Genomic DNA, 27,439 nt, shown 5'->3' with positions numbered 1-27,439 from the left:
ACTGATCTCCAGTGCACACTCAAGGTTAGATGCTTATCCTCCAGATGGAATAGTAGTCCCCCTAACAGGATGTTCTTTCATGAGATGGTGTTCTTTCCTCCCACATCTCCAGATGAGGCCCCCCAGGGTCTTCTGGCTGTCCTATCTGTGTAACAAAGCTTCCAGCCTCTCCTAGACCTCTTGCCTTTCTGCTCTGTGTCCTGAACCACCTGAAGAGATGTAACTATAAGTCTCTGTCCTTTCCTTCTTCCTCTGCTTCTGACAGAGAACAGAGAAATCTGCACTGCCTCAGTCTCCCACATCTAGATTAAAGGTTTTTTTGGAAGCATCACTGTACACATACAGATAATATAACAACAATGTTTCAGTCTATAGTCAAATAACCGCCTGTATAAGATATACAAACTAATGGGTAGCACAGGGCATCCAACCCCCCTACTGTTAAGAAGAGGAAGAGGGAAGAAGAAAAAGAGAGAAGGAGGAAGAGATGGAGGAAAAGAAAGAAGAGAGGGAGGGAGGGAATTTATTATTTATTAGGGAATAACAACAAGGAATAGAGCCGCTGTGGTCTTCCTTTCTGCCCTGGGGTGAATGGAAGCAGTGGCCCAATCCCGACCACCACATAAGAGAGAGCACCTGCCCCCCCCCTTTCTTTTTAAGAGTGCACATGGCACCGGTGTACTGGTGGCACACACCTTTAGTCCCAGCACTCAGGAGTTTTGAGGCCAGCTTGGTCTAGAGACCTAGTTCCAGGACAGGCTCCAAAACGATAGAGAAACCCTGTCTCAAAAAAAAAAAAAAAAAAAAAAAAAAAAAAAAAAGGCATGGTCCTAGGGACAACAACCAAACCAGATACATTAAGACTAGGCACAAACCCTCACATCGAGGCTGGGCAAGTCAACCAGTAGGAGGAAAAAGGGTTCCAAAACAGGCGAAAGAATCAGAGACACCTCCATTCCTACTATCAGGAGTCCTTGAACATTAAAATGTAAGTGTTTATACTACAGGATGACTGTATATAGCCATTATCCAAGGGAAGCCCCAAAACACTGACTCCTTCAGTAATCCTATAACGACTTTTATGAATTGCCCCATTTCCCCTTCTCCACCTACACCATGGTGGCTCCTGATCTTAGGGACTGACATAGCACAGGCCAAGTGAGCAGATTTAAGGAAGGAAGCCCAAGTGCGTTCCGTACAATTATTTTATGCATAGCCCTCCAGGATAGCTGACTTTCTTCCTTGGGTATTTTTACTACGTTGTATTTTTTTCCCACAAAATAAATGATCATCAAAATTTTTCAAATAGCATAAAGTTACATATAAATAAAATATTAAAACAAGATGAAAAATTTAAGAGCCAAGAAACCAGTTTTATTACTGAAAAGCATGGGCCCCTTGAAAGAACACAGAACTCCCTTTGAACATGGAAAGTATGAGTATTTGCTGTTGGCATGTGTGTGTATGTATGGTGGGGGTGGTGTCCCACATATAGGGTCAAAGGACTCTCATCAGGAAAATGCTCTATTGCACAGAAAAATCTGTATTTCAGATTTTCCAAGCAAGACTCGAGACCTCATCAAACCACTCAATGGCACCTCTCTGGTCTCGGTATCAAACACTTCTCCAAGGCAGCTTCTTGTGCAAAACTGTTACTGTAAGCGAGGGGTTGGGAAGGGTGACCTTCACTTCCCAGGCCTTCTTACTCTGTGATCAGGATAGTAAATGAGTGTTCATCTGCTTCTCTGCTGACACAGACATAGCTGTAGAGACCAGAGTATGTGACAGACACAGCATTCCTCTGAAGAATGAACTGGAGCCAGCATTTGAGAATTAGGAATTAACTGCCCAAACACCTGGACATCTAAAGCTCCCCACAGCCCTCTCTTCTGACCATTCTCAGGTTGTTATTGTGCTGTGTTTCCTTCACAGTTGCTGGCATGCCTCTTAGCAGAAGGGAGGGGGAAATCCATTAACCCATGTTTCATTTTCCAAATACTTCTGGTAAAAGCCAGAACTAGAGTTAGGAGCCTGCAGATTATAAAAAGGATTCTAGTACCTATTCTAAAAGTCTTAACCCTCCAAGGCTTAAAATGATGCACTATTTGAAATCAGATGAAATATATTCACATGAGTAAATTTAAAAGGACACATATTTTTAGTCTAATAATGTTATACCCACATATTTATTCTGAAGATATGGCATCACACATGTAAAATACACATAGAAAGATACTGTAAGTGATGTCCCATAATAATGAAAGGTGGTATTTGGAATAAATGTTTATTTACTAAATACACACACACACACACACACACACACACACACACAAGATGCATGCTGGCCAACAAGCCAGGCTACTACAGCAATGAGAACATCCACAGACACCCATTCAGAAAGACTCCCAGGCTTGTGAGTGGAGAGTAAGGCAAGGACAGAGTCAGAGAGGGCACCTTTTCTGCTGCCACCCCCTCTCCCCCTACCCCTGCACCTTCCTCAGGTAATGTGTAGAAATCTCTCTACAGAAACACAAAGAACTGGAAAGCAGCTGACTACAGGAGAGGAACTGAGGGGGGGTTGTCCCACTGAACCCATGTTTATCCTTCTGACTCAGCATCAAGTGCCAAGGAGCTGCAAGGAGAAACTACTGGACAAGGAAAGTTGAGAAATATCAGGAAGAAGGAACTCAACAAAACTGTCAACTCTGGTACTCCAGCTACATATCATGTACCCGCCACTAAGAGTATGTCAGAGGTTTGCACAGCTAGACCCTGAGTACACTGCTAGCAGATCTGGCACTGACAGGTATCAAGGTAAGCATTTTAAAAAGTAAGCAGTGCCAACTCTAGCCCACGAAAGCAAAAAGGACACTGACCTATAACTGAATTGGCTGTGCAATGAAATAGAAAGAGACATTCCCTATTTGACAAATGCTGCCTTCTGGGTTCCACGTGGCCACTGCACTCAAGGACTCAGGACTCACCAGCTATGGACACAAGGGGTTTGAGCTGGCCAACATTCCAGTCCCACTTCCCTGAGGAGAGGAGGGTGATTTTCCTCAGTGGTGATGACACCAGTAACATTTCCGTGCTCCAATAAGTTAGCCCCAACCACGCCCATACACGCAACCCTAATTAAACTCAGTGGGTCACATAAAACCAAAACAAGTGACATCAAAATAGGAGGAACTCACACAGGAGTGTGAGCAGATGAGAGTATTGGGGAGTAAAATGACCAAAATGCATTATATACATGTATGAGATTATCAAAGAATAAAAGACAAAAAAAAAACAAAAAACAAAAAACAAAAAAAACCTTTTCTTAAAAGGCTAGGGTTCGGTAAGAAGGCTTGGTGGATAAAGGTGCTTGCTGCATCTTGCTGATCTGAGAGACCCTTGTAGCACCCAAGGTGGAAGGAGGGACCAACTCCTGTAAATTGTCCTCGAATCACCATGTAAGCCGTAGCATAACCTGGGATAAATGGCTGAGGTGCCTATTTAACATACCAGAACAGTTCTCCATGAATCCCCCAGTCCCTACAGGTTACAGGGCCCTCCTGGCTGGCATACCCTTCTCTATATAAACCAGACATTTTGGTTACCAGCCCTCTGTTCTTTAGGCCTCCTGGCTGCTGCATCTGGTTCCCCTGACCCCAGCCCCAACCTGGCACAGATCAGTCTGGTCATATCCACTCTGGAGTCCTCAGATGTCCCGGCCTCTGACTATGTTCTCCCATACATCTACAATAAATAAATTTTCTCCTCCACCACACCTAGGTGCAGTCATGGCCTTTCCTTTCCTTTTTATTTTCACTCACACCAACACACACACACATAAATAGATAAATGTAAAAAATTCAAAACCACACATAACAATGGAAGAGCAAATGAACTTGAAAGTAGACAGCAAAAACTATGCTAGTTGGACAATGGGGGAGGAAGGAATTTTTTAAATGAACAGAGCCAAGCATGGTGATACACGCCTGTAATTCCAGCACTTGAAAGACAGAGGCAGGAGGATCACAATTTAGAGGCCAGAATCATCTACAAATCAAGTTCCAGGCCAGCAGGACTACATAGAGAGATTCAAGAAACAAAACCAGAAAAGGAAAGAACAGTGGGCTGGGGTACAGCTGATCAGAGCACTGCATGCCTGGCATGCATAAGCCAGGTTCAACCCTTATATGAGCATACCCTCAAAATACACACCATTGACCCCTTGTCAACTTGACACACACACTAACCCATCCTTTCTTATTCATCCCCAAGCTCATAATAATAATATCACAATATAAAATATTCCAACTATTTTAAGTCCTACAATCTTTAAAAGTCCATACACTTTAAAAATTCAGTTTTTAAACTAGCCAGTGGTGGTGCACACCTTTAATCCCAGCAGTTGGGAGGCAGAGGCAGGCAGATTTCTGAGTTTAAGACCAGCCTGGTCTACAGAGTGAATTCCAGGACACCCAGAGCTACACAGAGAAAACCTGTCATGAAAAAACAAACAAACAAACAAACAAATAAGAAGGTTCAGTTTCTTTGAAACAGCTACATTCTCTTTCCAAGTTCACATTCTCCCTAAAGCCCAGAGTCTCCTAGCTGTGGCTCCTGTAAAAATGCCAGCCATACACTTCCTTACTCACAAGGGAAGACCAGGGCACAGACAACTCAAGTCACACTGTGGAGCTCAGGCTCAAGATCTGCTAGGCCCCAAGTGGCTTGCCACAGTAACCCAGAGGCCCAAGCCAGCTCCACTCCACAGCTGCTGCTATCCTGAGGTACTGGTATCTCCCGAATGCTCAGGTCTGCAGGCAGCTGGGCTATACCTTCCTTCCCCAGTAGCCTACCCCAGGCTCACTCAAGCACTCTGATGCTGCCACATGGGTGGAGCCTCCTCGGCTTTTCTCCATGACTCCTTCAGTCTTGGGCTTCACTGCAACTGAGACTGCACCTTCACCAAGGGCCTCTCACAGAGCCAAGCCTCACCTGCTCTCCATGACCCCTTCATGCCTTCAGAACTCCACATGGGAGACTTTTACATACATTACCAAGTATGGCACCCAGCACAAGGTCCAGAATCAGCTGGCCCCCTCTGAAGTGCAGCTTCTGTGTGCTAACTCTGAGAAAACACTTTTTAGAAGATTTCACCCCAGTGGCGGTGGTCTCTTCTTAATCACAGGTGATTCTTCAGCCCCAGCTAGCTGGTATCAATTGTCCCGGAAAAGCAAAGGGATCGTTTTGGTGATTCTTAGTCCAATCTTAGTTCCCTCAGAAGCATCACAGGGCAGGCAGGCCACCATTGTCTGCAGTGCTCTCAATATTCCTATCTGCCACAAGACCACCCAATGAGCTCTGAGCACTCAACGGTGAACGAGGAGGCAAAGATGCTTTGTGGAACTGACATGTCAGCATTCCGTTTGAAGTAGTAAAATATTAATTTTAGGCAGACTGACCATTTAAATATGTGTATGATATCCTAGTGTAACACTAAGGAAACTATGCAAAGGGATGCTGTAAGAGTGGGGAGGAAGAGGGAGGTGGATCTCTCTGAGTTCGAGGCCAGCCTAGTCTACAGAGTGAGTTCCAGGACAGCCAGGACTACACAGAGAAACTCTTGTCTCAAAAAGAAAAGAAAGTAAAATCTAAAATCCTGCATATAAATTAATATGTATGTTTGCATGTGTGTGTCCCAAAAGAAAGAAATGGAAACAACCACAAAGTAAACAAAAAACCAACAATAAGATAGTGTACCTGAATTAAATGTTAATAACTACTTTAAATGTAAATGATCAAACACAATATTTAGAATAGAAATTGTCATGGGGGTTATTAATCAAGGAGTACACATTTTCAGTTAAGCAAGATGGATACATTCTAAAGCTGCGTGCACAATGTTGTACCTAAAGTCAGCAGCACCATATCAAACGCGTACCCTTCGTGAGGAGGGACAGCACACCTAAAGTGCTTTCCTCGTGTAGAAGAGAAAGATATAGAAAAGGACAGAGAGACAGGCTGAACTACAAAAACTAAAAGGACATACTATAAGCTGTCCACTAGAAAACCCACATTAAACACAATGCAGGCTGAAACTAAAAAAATATGTGAATTATATGATTGGATACTGGAATAGAAAATGACACTATTAGAAAAGAATCTACTACTTAGTAAAACAATATTACATCAATGTAAATATCTTGGTTTTCATAAATGTATCACAGTTATATAAATTAAGGAAAGCTAAATAAACAGGATTCAGGAACCCTCTGTACTGTTTTTTGGAACTTTTTTATGGGTCTGAAATTACTTCAAAATAAAAAGACATTTTAAGTAAAAAGGAGATAAAATAAATATGAATCATCAGAAAGCTGGAATGGCTCTATAATAGTATCAGATTTAGATTACAAAGCAAGGAAAACCACTAGGGATACAAAGAGACATTAAATAATAACAAAGGATCAATTCATAAAAAGACAAAAAAATCTAAAATGTATGTATATGTGTATGCATATGTGTGTATATATATATATAAGTACATATATATATATATATATCAAAAGTCTTAAAATATACAAACTTATAAAGTTGAAGGAAGTAGTCCACAAATCCATGATTACAGTTAAAGACTTCAATTTTTCTTTCTCCACAATCACTAAAAGAAGCACTAAAAGAAAATAACCAAGGATACAAAGAAATTGAAAAAAACCATCGACAAATTGGGTATACCCACAGGAGATTCCCTAGCAACAGAACACATATTCTTTTCAGGTACATTTGAAACAGGCAACAAAACAGACCTTATTTTGGGTCAAAAGTCAAAAGTTATTTTAAAGCACTAAACTCATATAAAATGTATGATAGAATATAATTAGACAGTGGCCAGGCAACGGTGGTGCACACCTTTAATCCCAGTACTCTGGGAGGCAGAGGCAGACGGGTCTCTGTGAGTTTGAGGCCAGCCAGCCAGAGCTATGCAGAGAGAGACCCTGTCTCAAAAAAGGGAAAAAGGAAGACTGGTGAAAACATCCCAAGTTCCAAACTGCACAAACAAACTTAAGGTCACAGAGGAAGTCTCAAGGAAAGTGAAAACTCAATGTATCAAAATTTGTCAAATACAGCCACAGTACTTGAAGCAAAATGTACATTATTAAAAATGTACTTTACTGAGGTGGGAGGATTGTGAGTTCAAGGCCAAACTGGTATGGAAATATAGCAAGACTCTGCTTCAAAATCCAAAAGGAGGGAAGGGAGGAGGAAGAAGAGAGGTGAGGTGTAGAGGGGAGTGGAGAGAGGGCAGAATCAACAATGTAAGTTCCTTCCAGTTGAGATGGAAGAACAAATTTACTCAAAATTACATACTAGAAATATAAGAATTTTCTGTGAAAATGAAAGATACATCACTACAGACCTCATAGCCATCAATAACAAACAAATGTACACATGTAAACTGGCCAGCTTAGACTGAATGAACCAATTCCTTGAAAGCAAAAAAAAAAAAAAAAAAAAAAAAAAAACCCACTCCAAAGACACAAGTTCCTAAGCTGTTATTTAAATATAATTTTAATTAAAAAGTTTCATAAAAGAAAACACAAAGCTCAGATAGTGTGGTGTTCTCCTCACACAGGCTCACAGACTTGAGAGCTTCATCACCAAGAGCAGCACTACTCGAAAGCAGTAGGATTAGGAGATATGGCCTTGTTGGATGAAGTGTGTCACTGGGTGTGAGCTCTGAGGTTTCAAAAGCCCATGCCAAGCCTAAGTGTCTCTCTACGTATGGATCAGGATGTAGCCTCAGCTGCTGCTCCAGTCAGCACTTGCCTGACCACCGCCACTCTCCCTGGTGTGATGATAATGGACTAAACTTCTGAAAGTATAAGCAAGCCCTATAAGATGCTCTATTTATAAGAGTTGCCATGGTCATGGTGTCTCTATACAGCAATAGAACAGTGACTAAAGACAGATGGTTCCACTGGAAAGATCTACTAACTATGTTTTTCTTTTACTGATTTATTTGTATGTGTGAGATGGGGGACTTAAAATACATGTCTGTGTGCATAGTGCATGCGTGTGCATGTGTGTGCAGGTACATGTACCTGGAATGGGACAGTAATCAATATTGGATGTCTCCCGCTACCACAATCTACCGCGTTTTTAGAATTTTTTAAGTTTTTTCCTTTTGTATGTATGAATATGTATGTGGTATACCCATATATGTGTGCACAGACCTGTACACTGGAAGCCAGTGGAGGACATGACATGTCCTGCTGTATCACCTTCTGCCATATACCCTTAAGCTAGGGTCTCTGGCTGAATTTGGAGCCAGGATATTGCCCAGCAAGCTGCAGCAATCCTCCTGCCTCCACCCTTCACTGGGGTTACAGGTACACATTTGCCAGCCCAAGTTTTACATGGGGGATTTGAACTCAGGTAACAATGCAAGCACTGTTACCTACAGAGTCATCTCTACAGCTCTTCCACTTTATTTTTCAAAACAAAGTCTCTGTCTGGAACTAGAACTTCAACTAACTTTGGCCATTTCAGCTAACAAGGCCACCTTGCACTGCCTCAGCCCCAGTGCTGAAGTTACAGATGCACAGAACACAGCATCACACCTGACTTCGACCTGAGTGCTGACATCTGGACTCAGGCCTTTGTGTGTATTTGGCATGCATTGTACCCACTGAGCCATCGTGCTATCCCTCTACCCAATAGTTAATGAAGGAATTTGATAAAATGTTTCCAAAGGCTATATTATCAATACCAAACCTTGACAAAGATAATTCAAGGGGAAATACACATACACACACACACACACACACACACACACACACACAAATCTACAGACCAATTTTCTAAAGTAGATGTAAAACTCAACAAAATATTTTGTTGTTGTTTTTGAGACAGGGTTTCTCTGTGTAGCCCTGGCCAGCCTGGAACTCATTACATAGACCAGGCTGGCCTCAGACTCACAGAGACCTGCCTGCCTCTGCCTCTCAAATGCTGAGATTAAAGATGTATGCCATTACACACTGCTCAACAAAATGTTAACAAATTGGTATAACACTATGATACTAACACTCTGCAAACAAGTGTAATTCATCCAGGAATATAACAGCACAAAGCATGTATCAACAAAGTAAATAAATACATGGCCATATCAATTCACACAGGGAAAAAGAAAACACTTGACAAAACTGAATATCCATTCTCAACACATTATCAAGAGACTGAACTTGACCTGGTAAGAGCATCTACAGGAACAAGCTTAATGGGAAAAAAAAAACCTGGACACTTTTTCCTAAGAGCAGGAAGAAGGCCCACACCCATATCTTACAAGATGCTTGCAATAAAGGTCAAGAAAAGATACATAAATCCAAATGGAAGAAATTAAACTGTCACTTTTTCCAAACTATTCAATAACCAAGAATCTCATATAGCAGCTTCTAGAATCAACAAGTGAGTCTATAAGTTGTAAGACACAAGTTCTCATTAAAAAAAAAAAATCCATTTTGCTTCCACATTCAAGAAACAAATTAGAAACTGAAACCTAAAATAAAAACATTTTCAATAGTTAAAAAATAAATTTATGTGCAGAATCTACATGCTTAAACTACAAAATGGGGCTGGTGAGATGGCTCAATAAGTAAAGACAACTACAACAAAATCTAAAAACCTGAGTTTAATTAATCCCTGAGACCCACATTATAGAGGAAAAGAACTACAAGTGGTCCTCTGACTTACACTCTCTCTCTCTCTCTTTCTCTCTCTAGTAAATAAACTATAATAAGAAAAAATTAAACCTACAAAATGCTAATGTCAAATAGTAGACAAATAAATGAAGAAATGTATTACACTCATTGATGAGAAGCCTGGATACAGTTAATAAATCAATTCTCAAACTGATCTATAATCTGATACAGTTCAGATAAAAATTCCAGTAGGAGTTTTTGATGATATATACAAACTAATTCTGTCTGATTTCCCCAACAATTTCAATAGAAGAACAAAGGTGGAAAGTTCATCCGACCTGACTTAGAGTCTACTATAAAATACAGTTATCAAGAGTGGCATGTGAAGAGACAAACATACAGAAAGACCCACAGACAGAGCCAACTGACTTGACAAAGGTGCACAACCAACTCCATAGGGGGAGGCTAACCTCCTCCACAATGGTGAGGAAGCATGAAAACACACAGCAAAGAAAACCTACACTGTACAAAAGAACTCACTTGAATCACAGGTCTAGGTGCAACACCATGAAAGCCACCCTGGGTTAGACAAAAAGGGCTTACAATATGTCATTAAAGACATACCCATAAAGGAGAAAAATGGGAAAGTTGTACTTATCAAAAAACTTTAAATTTGTCATTTATAAAGGAGAAGTAAAGAAATGCTAGCACTGGGAGAAAGTATGTCCACATGATCAATCTAAGAAAAGACTTCTTTTTAAGCCATAAAAACAAAACTCACAATAGGAAATCCAATATATTTCTAATGGGCAAAAAAGCGGAACAGACACTTCACCACAAATACACAGATAGCAAACAAGCATGTAAAAAGACATTTAATATCATTAGCCACTAGAGAAGTGCAAGCTGAAACCACAATGAAATAGGACAAATGCCTCATTATTGAGATGGGGTGGGGGTAGATGGACAGAGCACTTGAGCTCCCTTGCATTCCTGGAGGGATGCACAATGATATACCCACACTGGAAAGTATTTTCCTAGTTGTATCCTTAATGCTTGGTGGCTTAAAGTGCAGGCTATGCAAGCATGAGACCAGACCACTAGCATCCACATAAAAAGCTGGGCACAGCAGCACATACCTGAGATCCTAGCACTGACAGCAAAGACAGGAAGCACTCACTGACCAGCCAGTCCAGTCAGTCAGTGAGCTCCAGGTCCAGTAAGGGACCCTGCCTCAGGAAAATAAGGTGGAGAGTGATAGAGGACACTTGATGTTGACCTCTGGCCTTCAAACGTGCACAAACTGTTATGTACTCACACATGCACATCCTTTACAGCCCAAAAGACACACATATACTTACTATACTTCCCAGCAGATCCGTTTGTTTGTTTGTTTTTTGAGACAGGTTTTCTTTGTGTAGCCCTGACGTCCTGGAACTCATTCTGTAAACCTGGCTGGCCTCGAACTCACAGACATCTGCCTACCTCTGCCTCCCAAGTGCTGGTACCAAAGGCATGTGCCACCACTGCCCAGCTCAGCAATCCCCATCTTAGGGACTATTTCTGGGAAATATGAATTTAGGCTTACACAAAAACCTGTATAGCAGCCATTATTCACAATAGCCAGGAACATCCCACATTCCAAATGTCCTTCCACAGATGAATAAGCAAATTATTAAATACAATGTTAGACACAATGTAACAAACAATTCAATTATATACAGTAAGATACTACTCACCAATAATAAAGAACTGATTGGTACAACAAAAATCACCCAAGATACACTGAACAAAAGAGGCCAGGTTCAAGAAGTTAAATGCTATAGTGCGGTTCTATTTATACAGCATTTGGGAAAGGTAGGCTCATAGGAATGCTGAACCAATCAGGGCTTACCAAGAGTTATGGATTGGGGACTGTAAGGATTCCGGCATTATACTGACCTGCCCCTGTCACCTGGCAGAATCACTCAGGCAGCACTTTGGTCAGCCCAGGGTTCCATGAGTCTGTACTCATGGTGCAAAGGACCCCTTCAAAAGAAAGATCACGCCCACATAGCTCTCTTTCCTGCTTTTCTCTCTCTCATCTCTCATCTCTTTCTGCTCTTTTCCAGCTCTCTTCCCACTCTCTTTCCTTCTGTTCCCCTGGGGCAGACCAGACTTTTCCTGTCTCCCTCTTCTCTTCTGTTCTCCCTCTCATCTCTGTCTGTGTCTCTTATCTCTTTTCTCTTTCCTCCTCCTACCCCTTTCCAATAAAACTTCTCACTTAAACTCTGTCAGCCTGGTCACCCTCGCCTGCCAGGGAATCCGCCATGGTTCCCCCATGCAAGGTCCCCTTCAAGCTTTATCCTAACAGGGACACTACAAAAGGACAAGAGGACTTTTGGGGGGTAGCAGAACTTTCTCTGTCCTGACAGTAATTGTACTTACATAAATTTACACATTTATTAACTCATAAACAACTTCTTTCTCAATGTTGACTTTGACAGGTTTAAAAATAATAAGAAAGCCAAACCTGTGTGACATAGTAAAGTGGAAACTATGTGTCCACTGCCTCTCAGCTAGATATAGAAGTTTTCCAAACACTAGCCACACTGAATCTATTCCTGAGAGAGAAACAAGTTTCTCTGGGGACAAACCCTAACAGGAAGGATTGCAGACTATAAGGCGTTCCTGCTGTCCTTGGTGCACTGCTGGCAACAATGCAGGGTTCTAACCCCTCAATTTTGGTCATTAAAAACATACTTTTTGGCCCAGAATTTAGACTACTATCAATGCCTTGGATTCTACAGATCCTCCACTAGTTTTTCATAATTATACACCCCAAATAGTTACTATATCACCATAAATAGTTACTATTAGGTTCTGTGATTAAATACTAGAACTAAAAACTCAGGACACCCTACAACTCCACACTCCTAAGTGAGTGTGAACCTACAGTAGCTGCTGGCTCTGGAGTCCTGCTGGAAAGTAACACAGACACCCTGCTTCCTGAAGAGTTTTACTTTGTTTTGTTCATGAGCTTTTTGCAACAGGTCACAGGCAAGGGATGAATGAACTGCCCTTACAAAACCCTCACAGTTCTCCAAGCACCACTCGGGACTTTGCTGATCCATACCTTACTACAGACACCAAGAAGCAGCCTGCTGACGAACAGTAGATAAACCTTGTACATACACACAAACCCTACAAGATACAAGGATGAAGATAACCTGAGATGTAGCAGCAGGCACAAAGCATATCAGCCCTCAAAACTCAGGTTAAATATGCCCTGTTTTAAACTGGACAGAGACCACTCGGGCTAACTGACAGCATGTCTTTAGTGCCTACTCAGCACACAGGAAAAAAAAGGGCTTGGCTTTGCCCTGAAAAGGACTTTTTGATGCCAAGGATCCACAAAGATGTTTTAAACCATACATACTCTTTGAGCACTTATGGAGGAATCTTCTAGTGAGGTAAGTGAAAGCTGTGGCACCTGCACAGTCCTTACAAGAAACACTGTGTTATACCACCTCTTTCCCCTTTTCTAGGGACAGGAATGGAGAAATATTACAAACAAGAGGTTGGGAAGACACCTCCAGCTCACAACTCATTCCTTGCGCTAGAACATACAAATTAACAGGGCAGCTTTCCCCTCCTTCCTGCAGGTGGTCAGGTGGACCTGCCTTGCCCAGCCAAACTCCAGAGCATCTCCACAGGGTACCGCTGTTCAGATGTCCCCGGCTATGCATCCTAACTAGGAGGCAGGTGCAAGCACAGAGTCAGTCCTCCTAGGAGTGCTGCAAGGATGCTGTGCATCCCTACACGGAGTGCTAAATCTGTTGACATCATGTGCATGAACTTGGCTTGTCCTCCTGGCTCCACAGCAAGCCACAGGGGTCACTGCCAATGGTCTAAGCACAAAAAGGTAGGTAAAGGAATTCGCAAGGGCTCAGGTTATTCAAGCAACTCTAGTGGCTAAAAAAAGAAAGAAATTCTAGCAAATGAGATTATGTTTTGCTGAGGCACATTTCTGGTGTGCTTTTCCTCTAAATGTATTTTATTATTTTGGTTTATACAGTCTAATAATCCAAATAATTTTTTTCTTTTCTTACTTGAAGATCTTTGCTAACTAGGAGGCCAGAGCAAGGCCAACGTCCCCAAGTATGCCTGTGCTGCAAATTACACTCAAGTCCTTTGCTGGGCCAGCGGCCCCTGTCACATATGGAGGGCTCACCCAAGCCAGCTCAAAACTCAGCACTTGGATTGAAAGTAACAGCATGAGTAAGATCTCTCCCTCTTCCCTCTGTCCTCAACTGCTAAAAATCCTTTTAGTGGCTACCTCTAGACCCTGTATTCACTTCTGTCTGGAGTAGAAGGAAACAATACAAAAGAAGAGAGAAAGAAACCTGTTTCAGCAAAGCAAAGCTCTCCATCAGTCACCAGCCTATGAAAAGATGTGTGGTTCTTATTCCTTATCCTCCAGACTAAAGGTTAGTTGAGAATATCAAGAGAAAAAAAAATATGTTAAAAGTTTGAACAGAAGGGGGGACAGAAAGACGGCATGAGCCAGAGGACCAGGAAGCTAAAATCTGAACATAGAGTTGCCTAAACAAACCTGAACAATGACAACACCCGTTGACATGCCATTGTGGGTGGGGATCTCACAAGGCCCCACTCCCAGATGAAAAGCTACAGGCAATTAATGACTTATGGGAGAACCATCAATGATCAGCCCCCTAACTGGTTATCCAATACCAAGCACTCAGCCCAAAAAAGCATACAGAGGCAACACAAAATGGACTCAACAATAATAATTACAGGAGAGGGGAGCGTGTATAATGGGGAACTGGTGAGATGGCACTTCTATTATGTCTGATGGCTAGGCACCCAAATCCCCAAGTTGTCCTTGGACTGTCACAAGTGCACCATGGCACAAGCACCCCCCCACACACATACACATAATCACATTCAGTAAAGTACAACTTCAAATGTTTAGTTAAAACAATGATTTACAAATGGAGAGGAACTCCAACATAAAGCAGAGCCTTTCCAGCAAAGATCAGATGGTCTTCACCAGGGAGAGTCTAAGAATTAAACATGTTTAGAAACAGGTTTTCCCAAGACAAAAACAAACAAACAAACAAAAACTCAGAAGTTCATAAGGAGAAAACCATGCAGAAAAACAACTTTAAAATTAGAAAAATGTTACCTAAACAAAAACATTCATGTGGCACATATATTCAAACTTCTATTTGCTTTCTTTCCTGTCTGTCCTGCTCACATAATCATGAGTTCAAGCTTTGACCAATAAGACCAATTCAAACTGCAAAACACTTGGGTGTCCACGCCTTTGCTCTATGCCATCCTGTTAAACACTGCTACAAGCTGCCATGGCTTTGATCATGGGTTATTTAGTACTCCTCTAAATCCTCTATGCTCTCCACTGACTGAAAAGCCTTTAATGTTGCTTAACTCACTGCTATTTTTGCAGGCTTACCTGCACCTGGGGAATTCTACCCAGTCCACCTAGACTGTTCACACCTCCCCAAACACTCCATTCTCACTTTGGCTCACAGCAAGTTCAAAGCACACATCTTACAGCAGCTTCTGAGCAAACCAGGAAGAGTCAACTTTCTGGCCAGGCATGGTGGCCCTCATGAAGCTGACTGAGGCAGGAGGACTGCCATGAGCTTGATGTGAGCTTGGACTACATGATGAGTTTTAGAACACTGGGCTTCATAGTAAGACTGTATCTTGGGAAGCAAGGAGATCGACTAATTGCCAACTATACCACTCAGTTGGCAATTAAACCCTTTTTGATCATCGAATCATGAACCATTAAGAAAACCTATTCTTATTTAATATTTTGTTTGCTACTTACTTAACCAGATAAGTTTCTAGAACACAGAAAGGTCATTCATACAGCTAGCTCTCAGAACCTGTTACACTCTTCTCTCTTAGTTGTACTTCACGACTTTTCAAGACCATGAATTCTTCTACACTCACTTTTATTTTAAGAAGATTCTAATGGAAACCCTAACTTTTTACATTAAACAAACTAAACCAGTAGAACATAAATTTCATCAATAAAAGGAAAACATAGAAGGATTACATATATCATAAAGGATTGATTTAAGATAGTCTAGAATAATCGATCAAAATACCAAATGATTTGAGGTCCTTCTAAGTGAGCGGGGGAGACGACTTAGCCATTAAAAACAGTCTGGATGCTCTACCAGAAGACCCAGGTTCGAGTTCCAGCACCCACATGGCTGCTGAAACTGCCTGTAATTCCAGTAACAGGGGATTCAATGTCTCCTTCTGCCCTCTGTAGGTACAAAGCAAGCACATGGCACAGACATACATGCAAACAAAACTCCCATACATACAAAATAAGTATTTTAAAAAGTAACCTTTCTAAAAGATGATAGAAATAGTTAAGGAGGGGCAGGAAGGGCTACTGTGTGTACGTGCCCAACTAGGACTCACCGCTGTATTTATGGAGAGTGCATGCTGGATGGCTAGGAGACAGAACACTGCCTCTATCAACTATTCAAGCAAGTAAATACAGAAGATGGATTTTTAAATGAGAGCAGAAGAGAAAACGCCAAGAATGTTTTGGTGGAAAGGTTCTCAGAATAATTACTAAAACTGAGGGGTTAAGAACATTACCCCACCTGGGAATAGTGACCTTTAATCCCAGCACTCAGGCAGCAGATCTCTGACTTCAAGGCCAGCCTGATTTACAGAGGCAAGTTCCAGGACAGCCAGGGCTGTTTGTTACACAGAGAAACACTGTCTCAGAAACAAAAACAAAAAAGTCACCCCTTTTCCCATAAAGCAAGAAAATGTCTTCCAGTTTTCCCTCCACAGAAATCAGGTAAAGAAAACAATGTTAAAACAGCAGCAGAATTCCACCTTGCTAAGGTTCTGAGCTCTATCCAGACATGAGGCAAGACATGGACCCACCCGAGGCTTCAGGGGAGTGAATACACATCTTGTCGTTAGGTGTGAGCAGTTCTCATATTCACACTGTACCTCCCTTGTCTGTTGTACCTCCTCCACCCTTTGGTGAACATCCCCAACACATTCCTCCCCAGCTCAATGCCAAGCTTTACAGCATGCCTATTATAATAGAGATGTCTACCCCCCCCCCCAAAAAAAAATGGTGGGTCACATCTCCTCTTTACAGCACATCTTAGGGAATCCAGTTGAGAATTCTGCAGCACATGAGGTTTCTGGGTACTCTGATCTCTGAGAAAGTTCTGCCAGGCTCATTTCCAACCTGCTTAATATTCCTCTGCAGTTTAATAAAAATGCACTAATTTGTTTTCATTTAAAATCATTTTTATTCAGCTTATTGCTAAGACAAAAAGGCAGTAGTGGATGTGGCTCCAGAGCTCACTACATTATCCTTAATTAAAGAACTCCTGAACAAGGAGCTAGCCATATGACAGACAGCCGTATTCACTCACTGGGCTCAGCAAAAGAAGACAACCGCTATTTCACAATGGTTTACAATGAACCCTAAGCTTCTGAGGATTCAGTATTTAACTGTCTTTATATATAAAACAGGAAGAAATGATACATGAAAATGGACTACTTTTTCACAGATGAAGCAGTCTTAATCTCTTTCATTATCAATTATTATTTAAATGTTAAAATTAACCTAACTGACCTTCCCTTCTCCCCAAGTTCACTTTGGTGGAAATGCTAATCATCAGTTAAGAACTAACATAGAAGAAAACAGATAACTGCAATTCAGAAATCTTCTGTTTGTCTCCACTGCCTGGGACTCCAGAGCCCTCAACAGCATCAAAGCCACACTGACCAAGAGAGCAAGGAAGGAGTTGGATGATGGGGCTTTTGAGGGATTCAGTGCTTTCCATTCCTAGACCTCTGGACAAGCCCCAGTGACACAGGAAGCCTCTCCTTACCACTATCAGACTATAAAGACACACCAAACTTCTGCATATAACATGTCAAGTCACACACACACACACACACACACACACACACACACACACACACACACACACACTACCCCAAATCAACTTCCAGGTGCAGCAGAGCTTCAATCCCAAACTAAGAGCACCTCTTAGACCATTGGTTCTCAACCTTCCTAAGGCTACAACCCTTTAATACACTTCCACATGTTGTGATGACCCCTAACCATAAAATTATCTCATTGTTACTTCATAGTTATGAGTTCTAATATAATTATCTAAGATACAGGATATCTAATATGCAACCCCCCCCCAAAGGAGCTGTAACCCACAGGTTAAGAACCACTGTCTTAGACTCTCAGGTTCTGTTTTTGTGCCAGTTTCTCTTGATATGACACAGCTCTATCCCTAAGGAAAACCCTGACCATTACCCCCTTCACTGTGCTCTCCTAGTCTAAAGGCTTCCAAGAACTACTCATGCTCTAGATCTCACCCTTCCAGCACCAGTCCCCAGAGGGCTCTGTCCTCCAAGTCCTGCACCAGCTCCAACCTTGCATGAACAAAGACATCCCTACAGAACTTGTTGCAACACAGGTTGGCAGTGTGAGAGATTTATGGGTCGTCACATAAAGGTATTTATTTATGTACAAGACACAGGGAGAAAGGGAAGCACATACAAAGGTGTGACAGCCCTTGCAAACGGGGCTCCATTCTGACTTCCAGTGGGGGCTGAAAGTTAGCACCGAAACAGAATGAAAACATGCTCCTTCAACTACTTCTTGACACTTCTTAAGGTCATTTTCCCTCATTCTTCTAAAATGCATTTTCAGAGGTACTTTGGCTTTCTTTCTGCCTATCTCAGGATCGTTCACCATGCCCACTCACTAAGATATGTTTAGCTACCTAGGATAATGATAATTCCTTAAAATAAACCAAAACTGTTCATTTTACTTGGTTTGTGAACATCAGAATGTAACACCATTTAATGGAAAAAATCTTTAGGTGTGGATCAACCAACCCCAGTAGCAGTCTGTGCTCTACATCTCAAGTCGTCCTCACGCCTGCACAACTCCACCTTCTGGGCATGCTGTCTCCTAAGCTGTAATACAGAACAATGTCTGCCTCAACCTAGCTCTAAAAATGACCAGATAGAACGATATTTTGAATTTTGGTAAATAGTAATAAAGACCAAAGGTGAGTGGTCACCTGTAAGTCCTAAAATGATACCCATTCAGACACAGCTGTTCAAAGTCCATACAAAGAAAACTAAAATAAAGACAGACACCCTTCCAAACTCTATCACACTGAAAAGACCTAGCCTATGTAAAAATAATGGTAGGCCTCAACCTCTGGGCCTGTGAGTGCTAAATCAGTCCTTGTGGACAGGAGCCACCTATGGAGCTTAGGAGGGAACAAGGAAAGAGTTGCTTTGGCAAATGCATTCATGTGATATCATTTTCCTCCTTTGTGACTAGCACTGTCCGTTCAGGTTAAGCCACCTGCAGACCCCACCTCCTATGCCAGACTGGCATTAAGGAACTTTCTGCTTTTCAGATCACCAAAACTTTATAATAGAGTACATAATAACTAAATCAAGACACACATGTAAATACCTTCTAGTCTGCTAAATCTCAGAAACAGATTTTATTTAATCCCTACAAATGCCACAATGTAGACATTATTATTCTTATCTTCATTGATGAGGGCAACTGAAACCAGAGAAATTAGAATAGCTTGCCCAAGGTGAAAGGGCAAGTAAAGAGCCAAGTCTAGATTTGAACCTAGTTGTATCAGACTCCAAAGCCCATACACCCATTTGCCTTTTCTTATCTATGTAAAAAAAAAAAAGTAACCATGGCAACTGGTTGGGTCATTTCGCTACAATCCAATGCACAGTATTTAACTGTGTGTCCTAGCTGTGTTTCTACAACTTCACAAAAGGACAGAAAAAAATTCAGAGGCCTTCTCCTTTTTCTTTTCCTATATTTATTTTTTACCCTTTTACAAACTATTTTTAGGTAAAATCACTGAGCGCAACCTGACAATCATACATTTCCGCAATCAATAAGCCCACAGGGCCGAAATTCTGTTTTTTCCCCTTCGCTCTTTACAGCCACGGTGTTTGAGCATGGCATTATTTCTAAGTTGGTGCCATTTAGCAGCTGTGTCCATGTCTAATACAGTGCCTTATATTATGAGAGTCACAGGGTGACACTAGTCATCAAGCCACTAATTGGAAACATTGCCTTTATTCCTCTAGTTAACTTGCTACATTTTAGCCAAGAGACTTGAAAAGAAGGGTTTATTCTGTGGACAAAATCTCTCACATTAAAAATAGCCTTCTGAAAAGTGTTTAAAGGATTAAGGGGGAAAGTAAACAGAAATTCGACAACTTAATGTTCAAATCCCTCAGTCTATTAGACCATGAGTTCAAGAACCTGAACGATACAGTTTGAAAGTAACCGTCATTCGAGTAACTTCTGCAAGTACGCTTTGAAATCAAAGTGCACTCAAACATGACCAGTGCTTTTGCTGAGCATGTAAAAATCAGAAGGACTTTCTTCCATGCTGTTTCTGCAACCAGTGTGTGTTATTTTTATAACTGAAGCAACTGCCCCCACTCTGGATACACTGTTTAACAGTTTCTCTACAGGATGGGCTTTCTGCCTTCTCAGTATAGCCCACAGGGGTTAAACAGTCATTAAGTAAAGCAGGTACTTTCCAGAACTTGTTACATAACCCCAGCACATGAAAGACAGCTTTCTTTCCATTCAGAGAACCCTTCTCTTACTTTAGGCAGCCATGTTTCTTTGCATTCTTTCTAAATATATAGAGTGCCTTATCAGTTCTCTACAAAATGTTGTGTCAATTTTCTTAGTAGCAAGCATGTGAAAGACATTTGCCCTTTAAATAGTTCTGATGTTATGTCTGTCAATGTTATACATGCTACCTTTTTAAGAGAGATTAAAGTATTTCAACCACAGTGGATGAACTAGTTTCATCCATGCTGGTAGTGAGTTCCCTACCTACAAGATCTTCAAAGCAGAAGTGTCCTATAAGAAGGGTGCCCAGGTGAGGCAGGAGGCTGAACATGCTGAATCCTATAATCCCCCTTCTTAATCTATGCTTCTTAAACACTTTTTAGACCAACAAACCCATGTGACATAATGGGTCACAAGCTAGCCTGCTGAGTCCCTCTCACTGTTCAGATAGACCTAGCAAAGATGTTCTTCAGATTGAGCTTAACTTGGGAAGCTATCTAGTTACTTCTGATGAAAACCAAATTGCTGTAATATTGTCATTTGGGATGACAAATATGTGCTGAAATCACAGTCAGCAGAATGCATGTCTTACCTACGTGTCTATTGCAGCCTATAAAGCATTGCCTCCAAAGGGACAACCAAAATGAGGAGTTATGTGGGAGTAAGGAAAATGTGATAACTAGACCTTCAACCTCAAATACAACACAGCTACTCATGCACAGGCAAATCCACATCCTCAGGAAAGCCTGCTGTTCACACACCAAACCCAGTCCTTTCCAGCCTGACTTCAGCCATACAAGCCCCGGAGCTGTCCATTCAGCACTACAGCAGGTACCCAACTAGCACACACATAAAGCAAACGAAAATGCAAGACCCATAGGGGGTGAGGGGAATTGTTGAGGGTCCTCCTTCAAGGAAGCAATTATATGGCTATTTGTCTATAAATATACTATATCCCAAGTCATTACCTTTTATACATTTAAAAGAAAATATTCCAAATATTTGTACAAAAGTTGGCAAAATCTCATATGAAAACCAAAAGCATATAAAGCTAGCCACCTAAACTGACCCCCAAGAAACCAGTAACTAACTGGCCTGTACTATCATGAATTGTTTTACAATACCCACCATATCCCAGTAAAAGACATCACATCCACACACATCAGATGTTCAGAGAACACAGAACATGCTTGCAGCCCTCTCCAGAGAGCTTCCATTTCTAGGACAGACAGAATGCTCACAGAACACCAAACCGTCGCTACCCCCACACACAGCAATCAAATCCTCTCTCGGGGAGAACCGAAGGCCTTATGGGTCATGAGTTCCAAAGGAAAATGCTGCAGTATTTCAAGAGCTGGGTTACTGACATTACGCTAAAAAGCTTTCGGCATTTTAAGTCTGAATCCCCAGTCCTGCTGTCCTGGTACTGGGTAGGTAGTACTGCTGCCCAGCCATTTGCATTACACATCAAAAAACAATTTTGAGGAAAGAAAAAGGCACCCTCCCCCATATCTCCCAATGCACATGGAGAAAAGGGAAGAGAGCCTATGAAATGATGAAAAAAATCTACCACACCCGAAATCTCCTTGGAAAGCTAAAACATCCCCCAGTCCTATCACACGTACCCCTCTCTAAAGAATCTCTAGGCTTAAACTCGAGAAAACAGTTATAAAAAGCACTCCCCCTTTGCCCTAAAAGCCCTCACCCACACTTCCTGCTCCAGATCCCTGCCCTTCTGGATGCCCACTGTGCATTAAAAGCAGTTCCCCCTGCGCGGTGGAGCTTTGCAGCGTGATTATTTCTCCCTACCCCTGAGTTTGGCCAGATGCAATGCAAAGTTTCTCCTATGCCTCTCTACCCCAACAGATGACATTGATTATGAACACTGATGCGAATCTTGGAACCTCCAGTTATAAAATGTATTCCTCCCCGTGCTTAAAAACTGCAGTGTAAGTGAGGAAGAGGGCATAGGGTGGAGTAGTTGGAAGGAACGCACAGTTTAGAGAATTCCTATTTATTAGGCTGAAAAATTATTCCCACGCCATCCTAACTTGAAGCTAGGGACGTTGAAGGGGTCTGACAGCCCCCAGTACCGCCCGGAAAGTTAACTGCCAAGTCTCCACCGGTGGTTGCTGCGGGCAATGGAGAGGATGGAGCAGAGCTCCCCAGAGAAATGCAGAGGTTTTTGCGGTCCCCAAGATACCAAGAGTGAAGTAGAGAGGAAGGGTCCAAGCTGTGGAGCTGGGCAGACAGTTCAGTATCCCAACGCTAACGCGAAGCTCGGGGTGCTGCTGCCCGTGGTAAGGTGGGGGAGGGAAGGGAGCAAGGAGAGGAACAAGCTCTGCATAGGGTGGCGTAGGGGTGGGGGTGGGGGAAGGGGATATTCTGAAAGTGATGTACTCTGATGCAGGAATCCTAGTCTGCCAAGGAAGGTCGCGGGGGGCTCCAACATAGCCTCTGAGCACCCTGATGAAAGGGGCACTGATACGTCCCATTAAAGCAGTGAAGGACAGGAGGTGTCCTGACCGCCCCACGAACCCCGGAGTCCCCCCGGCTTCTGCAGTTGGTAGCAATGTGGAGCCGGATGAGGGAGGATTCAGTAAGGACTGGGGGAGGGGGCAGAGCTGAGGGGCTGCAGAGCAGCAGGAGAGCCCGGGTCCGGCTGGCACTGGGGGTTGGGTGCCGGCTGCAGCGTTGAGGGTGCCACCGGGGGCAAGCCCGCGTCGCCGGGGCGACCCGGAGACCCGGAGAGCAGGGTGTCCAAGGGTGGGAGCTGGTGGTCCCCCATCCTCCTGGGGAACCCCGGGCAAACACCGCGGAAGGAAGACTTCCAAACACCCGTCCAAATCCCGAAGGGCAGAAACCCCCGTTCCACGGACGGCCATTCATACCCCCGCGAGCCCCGAGAGCGAGCCCAGCGGCCCGCGAGCCGCGCCGCGCCGCGCGCTCTGCGGCAAAGCCCCGGGCGGAGAGGGGCGAGCCTCGCTCCAGGGTCCCGGGGCGACAGGCAGAGCCCAGGCCGAGGAGCGGCGCCAGGGCCGGGGACTCCGGGGCAACTTACGGCGGCTGTGGCGGCGGCGGGCGGGCGATCGGGGCGGCGGCGGCCCTAGCGCGGGGCCCGGGAGGCGCGGCCGAACTGCAGAGGTGCCGAGGCTGCGGCGGGCGGGACTGCGGTGGGCGCCATCTTGGAGCGCTCCCCGCGCCCGCCCCCTCCCGCGCCGTGCGAGTCCTTGCATAATTGATGACTCGCGCCGCGCGCGCCCCCGCCGCCGCCGCGCGCCCCCGCCGCCGGTCCCCCGCGCGACCCTCGGCGCCCACTCGACCCCCGCCCGCTCGTCCGCCCCCAGCCCGCCCTTCGGCCCGTGTCCCGCGCCCGCTCTCCCAGCGGCCACCTACCCTGCCGGGCGCGCTCGCTCGCACACCCGCCCGCCCGCCCGCCTGCCCTGTCGCTACCAGCTGGCCGGCCGGCGTCCCCGCGCTCCGGACTGGATGGATGCTCGCCGGAGCCCAGCCGGCAGGGGGCGCCGCGCCCGAGCTCCTGCGAGCGTCCCCGGGCCCGCCTCCCTCCGCGACGCCCCCGCCGGCCCCGCCAGCACCGGCGGCGTCGACACCCGAAAAATGCTGTGCGGCCCTGGTCAATGACAAGTCTCTCCTTGCTCCTGGGCACACTCGGTCATCGAGTAACCGCAGCTGAAGTTTCTGGCCGAACGACTTAATCTTTGCTCAACCGATAGTCGTTAACCCAGCAGATGGTATCCAGTGTGACGACAGGGCCCTGATCCGAGTGGCAGAGACACTGCTTCCCTGACAGCCCTCGGGTTTGAAGGCGTAGAGGTCACCTTACCCTCTCGAAATTCAGTGGGTCGCTCTGTGAAGTTGGCGTGACGCTCTGAACTGCTTCCGCCACATGCCTAAGGATCTACACAGTGAAGACCAGAACTCCCAGCCTTGTGTCTCTAATGCAAATATAGTTGAGACGGAATAGCACCTCTTAGCTAAGCACTGGTGGGTGACAATCTGTCCAGACCTCGGTGCTCGCTCCGTCACTAGGTGGGAGCAGTCAATCACAGCACCAAACTGATGGCTTTATTGTAGAGACTAAAGGGGAAAGGCATTTACACTTTTCTAACACAGCCTAGCACAGGCTGTCGCATAATGTGCCCACTGCATGCATTTTACAGTAGCTTTCCTGAGATATATTTGGCGCACAATAAGCTGCATGTTTAGAATATACAGTTTTGACATGTGGATGTGTTCAGGAGCTCCTCAATAAGGTGATGGGTGCACCCAGGGTTTCCTGGTGTTTCTTCATAAACCTCCCTGCATTGCCCACCCACCCACACCCTCCCCCAGGCAACCACTGATCTATTATTGTACATTAGTTTGCATTTTCCAGAACTAATGAGATCGCATAGTATGAACTTCTAGGGGGTGTAGGACTCTTCTTTCAGCATGACTATTTTGTTGCCTGTAAGGTGTTCATTTTTTCTTACTGCTGGGCAGTGATCATTATGGAGGGACCTACCACAATTTTCATTTGCTTACTTATGGCATTGAGGCTAGTGCTAGATTCTTGCTTGTTACAAATTAAGCTTCTATGAACACTGTGCGCATCTTTGTATGGAAGCATACTCTTTTATCTCTGGATATAAGTAAATACCAAAGAATTAAATGACTGAGTCCTCTGGGTTGTACATGACAAGCAAAGTCCAGGGCTACAGGTACAGCACTTGCCCACCATGCACAAAGCCCTGGATCCAATCCCCAACAGCCACCACATAAACTGCTCAAGGTCATTCTCACCCACATAGCAAGTTTCTGGCTACATGAGGCCATGCCTTTCAAAACCAAAATAACAAAGAAAGGAAAGGAACTTCTGAACTGCTTTTCAGAGTGCTTTTGCCATTTTACATTCTGGCTAGCAGCCCAGTAGGGCCTCAGTGCCCCATATCCTCATCCACATCTGATATGACCAGTCTTTAATTTTAGCTGTTGTAATAGTGTGATTGATTATCCCACTGTGGTGTTAGCTTCTGTCTCACTAATGACTAAACGTGTTAAATGTCTTGGCTCAGTAAATTCTCCTGGTTGAAGTTGTCTATTGCAAGTATTCCATAGTTGAGAGGATGTTTTCTTATTGAATTCTGAGAGCTATTTGTATATTATGGATACACATCTTCTAACAGCTACATGACTGGCAAATATTGTTTCCTAGTATGGGCTTATATTTTTAGTCTCTTGAAAAAAGTCATTCCAAAAGTAAAGACCCTTAAGTTTTGTGAAGTCCAGTTTATTTATTTCTTCTTCTTCTTCTTCTTCTTCTTCTTCTTCTTCTTCTTCTTCTTCTTCTTCTTCTTCTCCTTCTCCTCCTCCTTCTGTGGACCATGTTTTAAGCAGATTGAAGGCTCTAGTTCTGGACTCTGTTGTTCATTTGCATGTTTACCTGGCTTTGTATACTCTTGCTTTAAAATAAACTTTGAAATCTGCCAGTTGAAGCCTTTTTCCAGGCTGAAGATCTCATGCAGTGGTGTAGCACACATGTGCAGGGGTGTAGCACACATAGAGCATGATGTGCCCCTGGATGTCATAAGCAGCATGGGCTTCATGGCACTAGGAAGCCTGAGACACAAGGATCTGGATGACAACTTGGAGGCCAGCCTCTCCCTCTCTCTCACTCTGCTCTTCTTTCTCCAGTGCTGGGTTTCCAACTCTAGGTCTTTCACATTCTCCTATAAACTCTGGAATCTTTATCAGGTTCTACAGAACAACAGCAACAAGAAGTCACTGGAACTTTGATCAAAATTGCATTGGTTTATAGCATCAGCTTTGGGGAAATTTCCATGACAACAGAGCCAAAACTCTTCCATTTCATCACCATGAGGGTCTTCTGAGTGCTCTGAGTGTCCTGTGATTTTTCAGGAGACAGGCCTTATTCGCCTTTCTAGGAATCGCTCCTAAATATTTTGTATTTGTGTGTGTGTGTGATGTGTTGCTTAACAATTTATATTATTTTGGTTTCTCATCATTCCTAGGAAATGTGTAGAAGTACAGTTAATTTTTCTGTATTTTACAAGTGTGCTAACATGATATCAGATTCCCCAAAAGAAACACCACAACATTGGACCCATTAGCATTCCTCTACAGAAAGAAGGAGCAGGGCTCAAGATGTACATCAGTCCCTCTCCTCCCTGAATATATACAAATAATTATCAATTGATGGGGTGGGGTGAGGTGGGATGGGGTTAGGTGGGTTGCTGAGGTGGGGTGGGTTGCTGAGGTGGGGTAGGGTGAGGTGGGTTGCTGAGGTAGATTGCTGATGTGGGGTGAGATGGGTTGTTATGCTCTCTGTCTAGGATGAATAAAAACAGACTAAAGCCCCAAAGCATGTGGGAATTACAAATGAGCAGTTTTGTTTTGTTTTGTTTTTTAAGTTTTTATTATGTATTTAGTATATATGGTTTTGCGGTGGTTTGAATGAAAATGGGCTCAGATGTGTTGTTTTTCTTTTTTTAATTGTTTCTGACTTTTAAACTACAGCTATCCTATTCACCAACTGCCACTCAGCTGCTACCAACAGTGGCTAGGCCACAAGAACCAAAGCCTGAGGAATTCTGTTCCGAAAGGAACTGACTCTCTCAAAGCTACTAATGAAACTTATTTAAATCTCTGTCCCACTAAAGAACTCAAGATTCAAAGGTTGAGGTAGACTCCTGCTCCCCAGAGAGGCTGAATAGCAAGCAGCTCACCTAGCTCACCTCCTTCTGTCTCCCAAGAAATCCTTGTGTTTGTCCTCACCCTTCCTCGTAAACCTTCTCCACCTGGCTCCTCTCTACAACTTCCTGTCAGCTAGTTGCTGACCCAGCCCCCTGACTACAGGTAAATGTTATTTAATCAAACATATCTTTGCATCACTAGACATATTCCAGTACATAAACAAAAGTAACACACATTAAGTAATATTCTACAACATTTCCCCTTTTTTGTCTAAACAACAACAAAAAAATGAAAGGTTTTAACTTTAAAATAAGTCTGTATACAGTAAGAAAATTATCCAGTAAAGAGT

General features: G+C 43.5%; 1 protein-coding gene across 4 annotated transcripts in view; it reads right to left on the bottom strand.

Annotated features, from left to right (window-relative positions):
• The window catches only part of Scn8a (sodium voltage-gated channel alpha subunit 8), a 157,463-nt gene extending 133,864 nt beyond the window's left edge, over positions 1–23,599 (bottom strand). For all 4 annotated transcript variants that reach the window (XM_051189929.1, XM_051189932.1, XM_051189928.1 and 1 more), the window contains exon 1: positions 23,438–23,599. The gene's annotated coding sequence lies outside the window, so the exon portion shown is untranslated. The remainder of the gene's footprint in view (positions 1–23,437) is intronic.
• Positions 23,600–27,439: the final 3,840 nt, after the last annotated feature.

This window comes from Phodopus roborovskii, unplaced genomic scaffold, assembly GCF_943737965.1.
Source record: "Phodopus roborovskii unplaced genomic scaffold, PHOROB, whole genome shotgun sequence".
Lineage (NCBI taxonomy): Eukaryota > Metazoa > Chordata > Mammalia > Rodentia > Cricetidae > Phodopus > Phodopus roborovskii.
This window is presented reverse-complemented; position numbering and strand designations above follow the sequence as displayed.